Source organism: Hyperolius riggenbachi, chromosome 11 (genome assembly GCF_040937935.1).
Source record: "Hyperolius riggenbachi isolate aHypRig1 chromosome 11, aHypRig1.pri, whole genome shotgun sequence".
In the NCBI taxonomy this organism is placed as follows: Eukaryota; Metazoa; Chordata; class Amphibia; order Anura; family Hyperoliidae; genus Hyperolius; species Hyperolius riggenbachi.
This window is the reverse complement of record NC_090656.1, coordinates 137,037,289-137,049,347: the sequence shown is the minus strand read 5'-3', so window position 1 is coordinate 137,049,347 and position 12,059 is coordinate 137,037,289. Positions and strand designations below refer to the sequence as shown.

Below are 12,059 nucleotides of genomic sequence, written 5' to 3'. Positions count from 1 at the left end.
ACAACGTTCCACTTGACTACTGACTACACTATAAGTGGAAACAAATGCAACCCTATCTTGTTTGTCTTGTCTACCAGAGCCTCTCCTTCTCCTACCCCCACCTGGTCTATTATCAAGTTGGTTAAGAAGTAATTTGGTAGGGTATCCCCTTTGCTTAAAGCGTACCACCATTTCGGACAACCTCAAGTCTTGTTTGCCCTCCTGGCTGACAATTCTGTCAACCCGTTGGAACTGTCCACCAGGGATATTATGGATCATGTGCTGCGGGTGAAAACTCCTGAAATGTAAAATAGCATTCCTGTCGGTCTCTTTACGAAAAAGATCGGTCACCAAGTGTCCATCTTCCTTGATAACCATGGTGTCTAAATAAGAAATCATTAACTGATGATAATTGATGGTCAATTTAATGAAGGGACACTTCAAATGCAGGGAACTGACAAAATCAACTAGGGCCGAGTGTGGCCCCGCCCACAGACAAAAAACATCGTCTATGTAACGAAGCCAACATCTGGCATATTTCTGAAAAAAAGAATTGGTATAGACAAAGGCTTCTTCATAAAGACCCATAAAAAGGTTAGCATAGACAGGGGCCACACTTGACCCCATCGCTGTTCCCCTGCATTGAAGATAAAAAGACCCATCAAAAAGAAAATAATTTTCTCTCAAAATAATATTCAAGAGCGCCAGCAGGAAAGCCCTTTGAGAGTCGTCAAAATCAGACGATGTGAACAAATAATGCTCGACAGCCTCCACACCCCCATCGTGTGGGATGGAGGTGTAGAGGCTCTCAACATCCAGGGTCACCAACAACCAATGATCTTCAACATCAGTAAACTTACCGATCTCTTCCAAAAAGGCCCCAGTGTCTTTAATAAATGATGGCAGGCTACAAACAAATGGTTGGAGAATTCGATCAAGAAAAGAGGCTAAGGGAGAAAAAACAGAATTAGTAGCAGCAACAATAGGTCGTCCTGGGGGAAAAAGAGTATTCTTATGTATTTTTGGTAAAGTGTATAGCAATGGAGTGGATGGGCACCGATTGATAAGAAACTTAGATAAATCATCACCAATTAATCCACTATCATGGGCTTGTTTAACTAAAACATCAATTTTGCCCATGATGGAAACAATCGGATTACCATCCAACCTGCAATACACTCTAACATCAGATAATTGTTTCTCAATTTCCTGGATATAATAATCCCTATCAAGTATGACCACTGCTCCTCCCTTGTCCGCTGGGCGAATAATGATTTGTAAATTCTGTTCTAAAGATCTAATGGCATTCCTTTCATCTGAACTCAAATTATGATTCACAACTATTTTTCCCGTTCTCACTATCTTCTCAACCTTACCAATATCCCCCATGACCCTTTTAGAAAATAAATCAATGGCCGGGTGACTATTTGGGGTAAATGCACTTTTATTCCTAAGGCCCAAACCCTGTAATGTAAGACATTCATCTCGGGCAGGAGCAGTGAAGTGAAAAATACTCTCAGATCGGGGAGTCCCGAAAAAAATTTTTAGTTTCAGTGTTCTGAAAAAACGATTTAGTTCGACATCCAGTGAAAAAAAGTCCGGAAAACTAGTTGGGCAAAAAGAAAGTCCATATTCGAGAACCTTCTTCTCAGAATCTTTTAATGGATACTTAGAGATATTCACGACCAGTGAGGGTGTCAAGGTCGCTTCCTGAGTTGCATTGGACTCTTCTGTTTGATTGTATTTCCTCCTGTGTTTCTTACCACCTCGTCTGTTCTTACGTTTGTTGTTTCTGGAGAGTGGTCCCGGGAGGATAAAAAATCAGAAGATGATCCTCCAGATGTATCTACACCAGATTGATGCTGTGGTCTACGGTTCTTTCTAATGTTACCCGGTCTACCTCTCCCTCTAGGGGATGGTTGGAACGGTTTCTTGCCGGGAAGGGTCCGCCTCTGCCAGCTGTAAACATAGCCATTAGTATAGTCATTTCGGTCCCTTTTAAACTTAGATCTCTTAGAGTCCTCCAGACCAACAGCAAAAGACTTCATTTTGGTGTCTAAAGTCTCCAGATAAACCTGAAAGTCATCATCACTGAGGATATCTTTAAGCTCAGATTCCAACATACTCATTTTAATCTCCAGTTTAGGAAGTTCTCGGTGTATACGAGCTACCATATGGACCATCGAGTCAAAAGAGGCTTTATTCCATATTTTCGCCCACACATTGGTAAACTCCACATCATCTGAAAAAAGGAAAGGAGCCACATGTGATCTACTTGACCGTGGGATAACACCTGCTCGATGATATTCTGCCAGTGTCTTTGCATGCAGGTCCAATGTCACCCACGATTTCCTAGTCATCTCCAGGTCCTGTTTAATAAGTTTCGGATCCGTTTTATTGAGATAGGTTGAACCTCCTTCTGCTCGAGCCAGAATAGTGCTGATCTGCTCATAGGTATAGGAAAACACATTGTCCCTTTTCTCTAGGCCTTCTTCTGCCATGGTGCAAGCTCCTTGGTGTCAAAAATCAACAGTAATTTTGAGTGTGGAGTCGCACTTGCTTGGCTTCCATCAATTTCAGATGGTCAGGTGTGCAGATCTAATAGTCCCGGACACCATGGGACTCAAACTGTGGCAAATGAAGAGAAAGATCCGCACCACCTTCAGAAAAGCTTAGTCTGTTTTATTGGAAAAAAACATACAAATTTAAAAAGAACTTTAAGGCAGGACAGTCCACTGTTTCGGGCTCCTGCCGATCTTCATGCTGCCTAGTTCTGAAGTAACATACAAAAACACCAACATATATACAGAGAAACAACCAATCACTGAGTATATACTAATTAGAGGACCTGATGGGAAACAGCCTATTTACATATCTAGTCACACCTCCAACTCCCCCATTGGTGGATCTGAGCAAGATCCAAACATTCAAAAAATAACTGTCAATAATGGCTGAATAAAAAAAAATCAAAATCAGGCATGCCTCTAAGATGTATTGGCAAGATATCAGCCAAAACGCCATGGTGGAATATGCTGAATAGCAGAAAAAAGAAAAAATCCAAAAAGTAACATTTTATTAAAGAAAACAAAACATCAAAATCCGCATGGAAATGACACATAAACGCATCAATACGACGCGACGCCATACCCGCATACGCGTATAGATGACGTAATAATGCATATCCTCTATATAGACTACTGACGATCAAAAATACGCATCTATGCCGGACGTATATACACATGAGACAAGCGCTCAAAAAATGACGCATAAACGTATAAAAAATTACGTATCAATAAAACAATCGCCTAGAAAGTGCCACATGAACGCGTCCTAACTATACGCAATCTTTGCGACTAAAAATACGCGTAAAATTAACCAAACACCAAAAAATGCCGAAAAAATGCCGAAAAATGCCAAAAAAATGCCGAAAAAATGTCAAAAAAAGCCGAAAAAATGTCAAATAAATGCCAAAAAAATGCCAAGAAACTGCTGAAAAAATGCCAAAAAATGCCAAAAACATAAAAATGCCATATATGAAAAAATCATGCCATATATGAAAAAAATCAATTCAGCACTTTCCACCAATGGTATATCAGATGATTGGTAGTATAATAAAAAATATCCAATAAAAGAAAGCTAATAAGGCCTATAAATATCTATGAGTCTATCAGTATCACCAATCTAGTCTCAAATCATACTCTTTATTTAACCCACTATTCACAGTGTCAAGTTCTCTGATCCATTTAGATTCTAACTTCAATAATCTAGACAATCTATCACCCCCTTTATTATCCTGTTTAACCCCATCGATGACACAAACCCTAAGCTGACTAACATTGTGTCCAAAGGTAGTAAAATGCTCTGAAACGGCCTGATCCATATTCTTTTTGCGAATGGTAGATTTGTGCGAGGCCAAACGATCTTTCAATCTCTGTGTCGTTTGGCCAACATAGCACTTACCACATGGGCATTTAAGCATATAAACCACCCAACGAGAATCACAAGTGTACCTATCTCGTATGGCATATCGTTTACCACTCATAGGGTGAAAAAAGGTATCACCCTTAATGAGGCTATTACAAATATGACATTGTAAACAGGGAAAAATGCCACATTGCTTTGGTTGTTTATTAATACTGATATCAGAATGAACCAATTTACTCCTAAGGGAGGGTGCTCTTTTGTAACAGAACATAGGGGGGCGATTAAATTCCTTAATATAAGGTAATGAATCCCTAAGAATATTCCAATGTCGTTTAATACAACGTTCCACTTGACTACTGACTACACTATAAGTGGAAACAAATGCAACCCTATCTTGTTTGTCTTGTCTACCAGAGCCTCTCCTTCTCCTACCCCCACCTGGTCTATTATCAAGTTGGTTAAGAAGTAATTTGGTAGGGTATCCCCTTTGCTTAAAGCGTACCACCATTTCGGACAACCTCAAGTCTTGTTTGCCCTCCTGGCTGACAATTCTGTCAACCCGTTGGAACTGTCCACCAGGGATATTATGGATCATGTGCTGCGGGTGAAAACTCCTGAAATGTAAAATAGCATTCCTGTCGGTCTCTTTACGAAAAAGATCGGTCACCAAGTGTCCATCTTCCTTGATAACCATGGTGTCTAAATAAGAAATCATTAACTGATGATAATTGATGGTCAATTTAATGAAGGGACACTTCAAATGCAGGGAACTGACAAAATCAACTAGGGCCGAGTGTGGCCCCGCCCACAGACAAAAAACATCGTCTATGTAACGAAGCCAACATCTGGCATATTTCTGAAAAAAAGAATTGGTATAGACAAAGGCTTCTTCATAAAGACCCATAAAAAGGTTAGCATAGACAGGGGCCACACTTGACCCCATCGCTGTTCCCCTGCATTGAAGATAAAAAGACCCATCAAAAAGAAAATAATTTTCTCTCAAAATAATATTCAAGAGCGCCAGCAGGAAAGCCCTTTTAACTGGAGATTAAAATGAGTATGTTGGAATCTGAGCTTAAAGATATCCTCAGTGATGATGACTTTCAGGTTTATCTGGAGACTTTAGACACCAAAATGAAGTCTTTTGCTGTTGGTCTGGAGGACTCTAAGAGATCTAAGTTTAAAAGGGACCGAAATGACTATACTAATGGCTATGTTTACAGCTGGCAGAGGCGGACCCTTCCCGGCAAGAAACCGTTCCAACCATCCCCTAGAGGGAGAGGTAGACCGGGTAACATTAGAAAGAACCGTAGACCACAGCATCAATCTGGTGTAGATACATCTGGAGGATCATCTTCTGATTTTTTATCCTCCCGGGACCACTCTCCAGAAACAACAAACGTAAGAACAGACGAGGTGGTAAGAAACACAGGAGGAAATACAATCAAACAGAAGAGTCCAATGCAACTCAGGAAGCGACCTTGACACCCTCACTGGTCGTGAATATCTCTAAGTATCCATTAAAAGATTCTGAGAAGAAGGTTCTCGAATATGGACTTTCTTTTTGCCCAACTAGTTTTCCGGACTTTTTTTCACTGGATGTCGAACTAAATCGTTTTTTCAGAACACTGAAACTAAAAAAATTTTTCGGGACTCCCCGATCTGAGAGTATTTTTCACTTCACTGCTCCTGCCCGAGATGAATGTCTTACATTACAGGGTTTGGGCCTTAGGAATAAAAGTGCATTTACCCCAAATAGTCACCCGGCCATTGATTTATTTTCTAAAAGGGTCATGGGGGATATTGGTAAGGTTGAGAAGATAGTGAGAATGGGAAAGCTAGTTGTGAATCATAATTTGAGTTCAGATGAAAGGAATGCCATTAGATCTTTAGAACAGAATTTACAAATCATTATTCGCCCAGCGGACAAGGGAGGAGCAGTGGTCATACTTGATAGGGATTATTATATCCAGGAAATTGAGAAACAATTATCTGATGTTAGAGTGTATTGCAGGTTGGATGGTAATCCGATTGTTTCCATCATGGGCAAAATTGATGTTTTAGTTAAACAAGCCCATGATAGTGGATTAATTGGTGATGATTTATCTAAGTTTCTTATCAATCGGTGCCCATCCACTCCATTGCTATACACTTTACCAAAAATACATAAGAATACTCCTTTTCCCCCAGGACGACCTATTGTTGCTGCTACTAATTCTGTTTTTTCTCCCTTAGCCTCTTTTCTTGATCGAATTCTCCAACCATTTGTTTGTAGCCTGCCATCATTTATTAAAGACACTGGGGCCTTTTTGGAAGAGATCGGTAAGTTTACTGATGTTGAAGATCATTGGTTGTTGGTGACCCTGGATGTTGAGAGCCTCTACACCTCCATCCCACACGATGGGGGTGTGGAGGCTGTCGAGCATTATTTGTTCACATCGTCTGATTTTGACGACTCTCAAAGGGCTTTCCTGCTGGCGCTCTTGAATATTATTTTGAGAGAAAATTATTTTCTTTTTGATGGGTCTTTTTATCTTCAATGCAGGGGAACAGCGATGGGGTCAAGTGTGGCCCCTGTCTATGCTAACCTTTTTATGGGTCTTTATGAAGAAGCCTTTGTCTATACCAATTCTTTTTTTCAGAAATATGCCAGATGTTGGCTTCGTTACATAGACGATGTTTTTTGTCTGTGGGCGGGGCCACACTCGGCCCTAGTTGATTTTGTCAGTTCCCTGCATTTGAAGTGTCCCTTCATTAAATTGACCATCAATTATCATCAGTTAATGATTTCTTATTTAGACACCATGGTTATCAAGGAAGATGGACACTTGGTGACCGATCTTTTTCGTAAAGAGACCGACAGGAATGCTATTTTACATTTCAGGAGTTTTCACCCGCAGCACATGATCCATAATATCCCTGGTGGACAGTTCCAACGGGTTGACAGAATTGTCAGCCAGGAGGGCAAACAAGACTTGAGGTTGTCCGAAATGGTGGTACGCTTTAAGCAAAGGGGATACCCTACCAAATTACTTCTTAACCAACTTGATAATAGACCAGGTGGGGGTAGGAGAAGGAGAGGCTCTGGTAGACAAGACAAACAAGATAGGGTTGCATTTGTTTCCACTTATAGTGTAGTCAGTAGTCAAGTGGAACGTTGTATTAAACGACATTGGAATATTCTTAGGGATTCATTACCTTATATTAAGGAATTTAATCGCCCCCTATGTTCTGTTACAAAAGAGCACCCTCCCTTAGGAGTAAATTGGTTCATTCTGATATCAGTATTAATAAACAACCAAAGCAATGTGGCATTTTTCCCTGTTTACAATGTCATATTTGTAATAGCCTCATTAAGGGTGATACCTTTTTTCACCCTATGAGTGGTAAACGATATGCCATACGAGATAGGTACACTTGTGATTCTCGTTGGGTGGTTTATATGCTTAAATGCCCATGTGGTAAGTGCTATGTTGGCCAAACGACACAGAGATGGAAAGATCGTTTGGCCTCGCACAAATCTACCATTCGCAAAAAGAATATGGATCAGGCCGTTTCAGAGCATTTTACTACCTTTGGACACAATGTTAGTCAGCTTAGGGTTTGTGTCATCGATGGGGTTAAACAGGATAATAAAGGGGGTGATAGATTGTCTAGATTATTGAAGTTAGAATCTAAATGGATCAGAGAACTTGACACTGTGAATAGTGGGTTAAATAAAGAGTATGATTTGAGACTAGATTGGTGATACTGATAGACTCATAGATATTTATAGGCCTTATTAGCTTTCTTTTATTGGATATTTTTTATTATACTACCAATCATCTGATATACCATTGGTGGAAAGTGCTGAATTGATTTTTTTCATATATGGCATGATTTTTTCATATATGGCATTTTTATGTTTTTGGCATTTTTTGGCATTTTTTCAGCAGTTTCTTTGCATTTTTTTGGCATTTATTTGACATTTTTTCGGCTTTTTTTGACATTTTTTCGGCATTTTTTTGGCTTTTTTCGGCATTTTTTGGTGTTTGGTTAATTTTACGCGTATTTTTAGTCGCAAAGATTGCGTATAGTTAGGACGCGTTCATGTGGCACTTTCTAGGCGATTGTTTTATTGATACGTAATTTTTTATACGTTTATGCGTCATTTTTTGAGCGCTTGTCTCATGTGTATATACGTCCGGCATAGATGCGTATTTTTGATCGTCAGTAGTCTAGATAGAGGATATGCATTATTACGTCATCTATACGCGTATGCGGGTATGGCGTCGCGTCGTATTGATGCGTTTATGTGTCATTTCCATGGGGATTTTGATGTTTTGTTTTCTTTAATAAAATGTTACTTTTTGGATTTTTTCTTTTTTCTGCTATTCAGCATATTCCACCATGGCGTTTTGGCTGATATCTTGCCAATACATCTTAGAGGCATGCCTGATTTTGATATTTTTTTATTCAGCCATTATTGACAGTTATTTTTTGAATGTTTGGATCTTGCTCAGATCCACCAATGGGGGAGTTGGAGGTGTGACTAGATATGTAAATAGGCTGTTTCCCATCAGGTCCTCTAATTAGTATATACTCAGTGATTGGTTGTTTCTCTGTATATATGTTGGTGTTGTATGTTACTTCAGAACTAGGCAGCATGAAGATGGGCAGGAGCCCGAAACAGTGGACTGTCCTGCCTTAAAGTTCTTTTTAAATTTGTATGTTTTTTTCCAATAAAACAGACTAAGCTTTTCTGAAGGTGGTGCGGATCTTTGGAAAAAATAGGACATGTCTGATTATTCTGTCGAAGTACACCTGCATACGCACATTTGTTCCCTTCATCCCATGGCATGAAGTGGTTAAAGCAAGCCTGAACTGAAAATAAACATATGCATTAAGTAAATGTAAGTGTTTTACTAATTGTAAAGAGAACATTAGTAACATAGGTCTCAATTCACTAAGCTTTATCAAACACTTTATCAAATGTTTGATAATTTACCTCATGGGTAAAATCTAATTTTTAATTCTCTAAGGTGTTAAATACTTATTGAATGTTTTAACGATAAAACATTCAACAAATCTATAACACCTTAGTGAATTCAAAATTAGATTTTACCCATGAGGTAAACTATTAAACGTTTGATAAAGTGTTTGATAAAGCTTAGTGAATTGAGGCCATAGTCTCATATTTTTATTTTCAGGATTTTTAGAGTTTTATTTTTGTGGAAAACAATTTTTATTGTTTTTCAACATGTAAAAAATAAAATTACAGACAAGAGTAACCTACCCCCATTCCCAGCCCCTCTTCAGTAGTTTCCCAAGGTCATGGGCTTAGCCCAACATGTATCAACAATACTTGATTAAATGGAATACGGTTCAAATAGGACACAACATAGAGTTTCATGTTTAACATTGACTTATAAACAGCAGCCATGACAGTCTGATGTAAATCCTGCTTCATTCAGCTGCAAACCAGTAATAGCCCTTTTAATTTTGCAGCACTTAAATGCTATCAGCATTCTTTTTTTCAGCCAGTTAAAAGGGCTTTGCCTTCTATTTACTTTTCAGGAGAATTTAATGCTGTGAAAAGTATTTGGACCGTCTTGATTTTAGCTATTACTGCATATGTTTTACACTTAATAGTTGTGGATATTTAACCTTCCTGGCGGTAACCCCGAACGTAGTTCGGGGTAAGCCGCACAGGAGGTTTTCTCAGGCCCTGCTGGTCCGATTTGCTTAATTTTTTTTTGCACTTTGCTAGCTGCGTCAGCACACCGATCGCCGCCGCCCCGCGCTCGATCGCCGCTATCCGCCACGCCCCCCCCCAGACCCCGTGCGCTGCCTGGCCAATCAGTGCCAGGCAGCGCTGAGGGGTGGATCGGGACTCCCAATGACGTCACGATGTCGCTGACGTCGGTGATGTCATCCCACCCCGTCGCCATGGCGACGTGGAAGCCCTCCAGGAAATCCCGTTCTTTGAACGGGAGTTCCTGATCAGAGATCGCCGAAGGCCCTGGGCTCGCTACATGATTATAAGAAAAAAAAAAAAAAACCTGCTGCGCTGCCTCCTGGCGTGATTTATTAGACCGCCAGGAGGGTTAAAGACCCACTACAGGCAAGAACGCTGAGGTTAGTTTTATCTTTGTCATAGATGGATTGTGATGCATGACAAATCTACATGCATACATATGATGGGCAATCAAGCACACACACTGCTGCAAGTTAGAGCTCTACTTTAACATGACTACTGGGTATATGCAAATACATAGATCAAGAGGTCAGAGTCCACTCAACCTGTTTTAATTTGCCAAATTTTCTGCTAGTATTAAAAAAGTGACCAAATGTACAAGTCCATAGCAGTAAGGTACACAGCATGAGTTCAGCTCAGTGGTCTCCTCAAAGGACCGTATCAAAATGTATATTCCAAGAGGTCATAACCCTAAGCACAGGCCAGGCCAACAGCAGAGTTAGTAGAGTAAGTTGCATGGGCACCAAGAGTTTACAAAACCCCTCTAAAAAGAGCAGTTTTAAAGACCTGTATGACTTACCATAGCAGCAACATTAATATGCATTTTCATACCGCATTTCCCCATTTTCCATTCGCAGACCACAGAATCAGCAACCTCTTGCTAAAGCAATCATTCAGAAACCAGTAAGCATCCCCCTGTCATCTAGAGAGCCTAAAAAAAATACTTTAGGCCGTTTTGTGAAAATACGTTCCAGGACGGTCAAATCTAGACTGGCAGGATTTAGCCATACTAGATATTAATCAGAAAATGTCATTTATATTTTTTTGCCTAGAAACTGCAGAAAATATATTTTATATGTAAGGCAAGAAATAAGAAATACATTCATTAGATACATTTTGTAAATCAACCCCATGTGGTATCTTGTTGGTAAGGATTACTGCCAGAGTTGTCTGCAAATACCCTGTACTATGGAAAATTGGGGTGAAGGGAGGTAGGGCAGTGCTTAACTAATGAGTACTAGCCCTGCTTTCAGTTTGTCATTTTAGCATTTAGCTTACCTTTAATCACCACTTAATTCATTAAAAAAAGTTCCTTATGTAGGTTCAGAAATATTAATTACCAAAATATTAAAGTCAGACGCCAGAAAATTTGACAAGATATATAACTATGAAAACACTAGCAACAATGAAAACAGCAGTATGTGGAGCTGAAACTCTGCACAAGAAAGTGTATACACCGTAATATTGGTTAAACCGTTTCTCAAGATGTAGTGTGTGGTGGTACAGTGTGGTCTGCACTGTTTAATGACACCACTGAAAGTAAGAGATGGTAAAATGACAGAAAAAGCAGTGATAAATGATTATATATTTACATAGTTACCTAGGTTAAAAAATGATGTGTGCATCAGATTTTGCATCTTAAACTTCTCTATTTCAAGATGGAGAAGAGCCACAATGGTAAACTTTGTGTACATTTAGTATATACATTTGGAGGTTTGGCGTAGGGTATTACCACTAATTAGACTACTGGTAATATCTTCACAAACGTCCTTTTCCTATACTAGCACTAACTGTTCCCCTGTCACTACCAACCCTGTCCTAACACTAGCCTCTCCTCTCTCCACTCCTAACACTAACCTTTCTGCTCTTCAGGCCTAACCAGTGCTATTTGATTTGGTTACAGGGTAGCCAAACTCAATATTAACAGGTTTGCTTGTTTCTGCAGCAACAGGAGTTCGGCAATAATACAGCCAAACTCATTACGGATTAGAGCGCTCCCTATTGCTCCGTGCCCTCGGCTATATCATTGCCAAGCATCTGCACCACTGCCCAGTGCCCACACTATATCCAAGTGCCCAGCCACCACATAGCTGCATTGCAGTCTGTGAAGGAGCCAAAATACATCAGGTGCTGCTTCATAAATGTTTCCTCTTGCTGGATGAAAAGTTCAATGTCCTGTTCCCATGTATAACGATAGCTGTGGGGTGCTGCTATTCAATGTAAGGAAAGTCACTTAAAATGGAGGCTGTAACAAGTACAGAGAGGAGAGAAAAGAAAAAAAAACTGCAGGGGTACCAGTAGTGTTGGGCGAACATCTAGATGTTCGGGTTCGGGCCGAACAGGCCGAACATGGCCGCGATGTTCGGGTGTTCGACCCGAACTCCGAACATAATGGAAGTCAATGGGGACCCGAACTTTT

The 12,059-nt window shown here is 39.9% G+C and overlaps 1 protein-coding gene across 5 annotated transcripts in view; it reads left to right on the top strand.

The window, feature by feature from the left end:
* The window catches only part of CHRM1 (cholinergic receptor muscarinic 1), a 501,924-nt gene that overhangs the window by 311,864 nt on the left and 178,001 nt on the right, over positions 1-12,059 (top strand). Inside the window, exon 1 of one of the 5 annotated variants that reach the window (XM_068261098.1) lies at positions 6,163-6,225. The exons of the other annotated variants lie outside the window; for them this stretch is intronic. The gene's annotated coding sequence lies outside the window, so the exon portion shown is untranslated. Of the gene's footprint in view, positions 1-6,162; positions 6,226-12,059 lie in introns of those variants that run through there. 5 annotated transcript variants of the gene reach the window in all.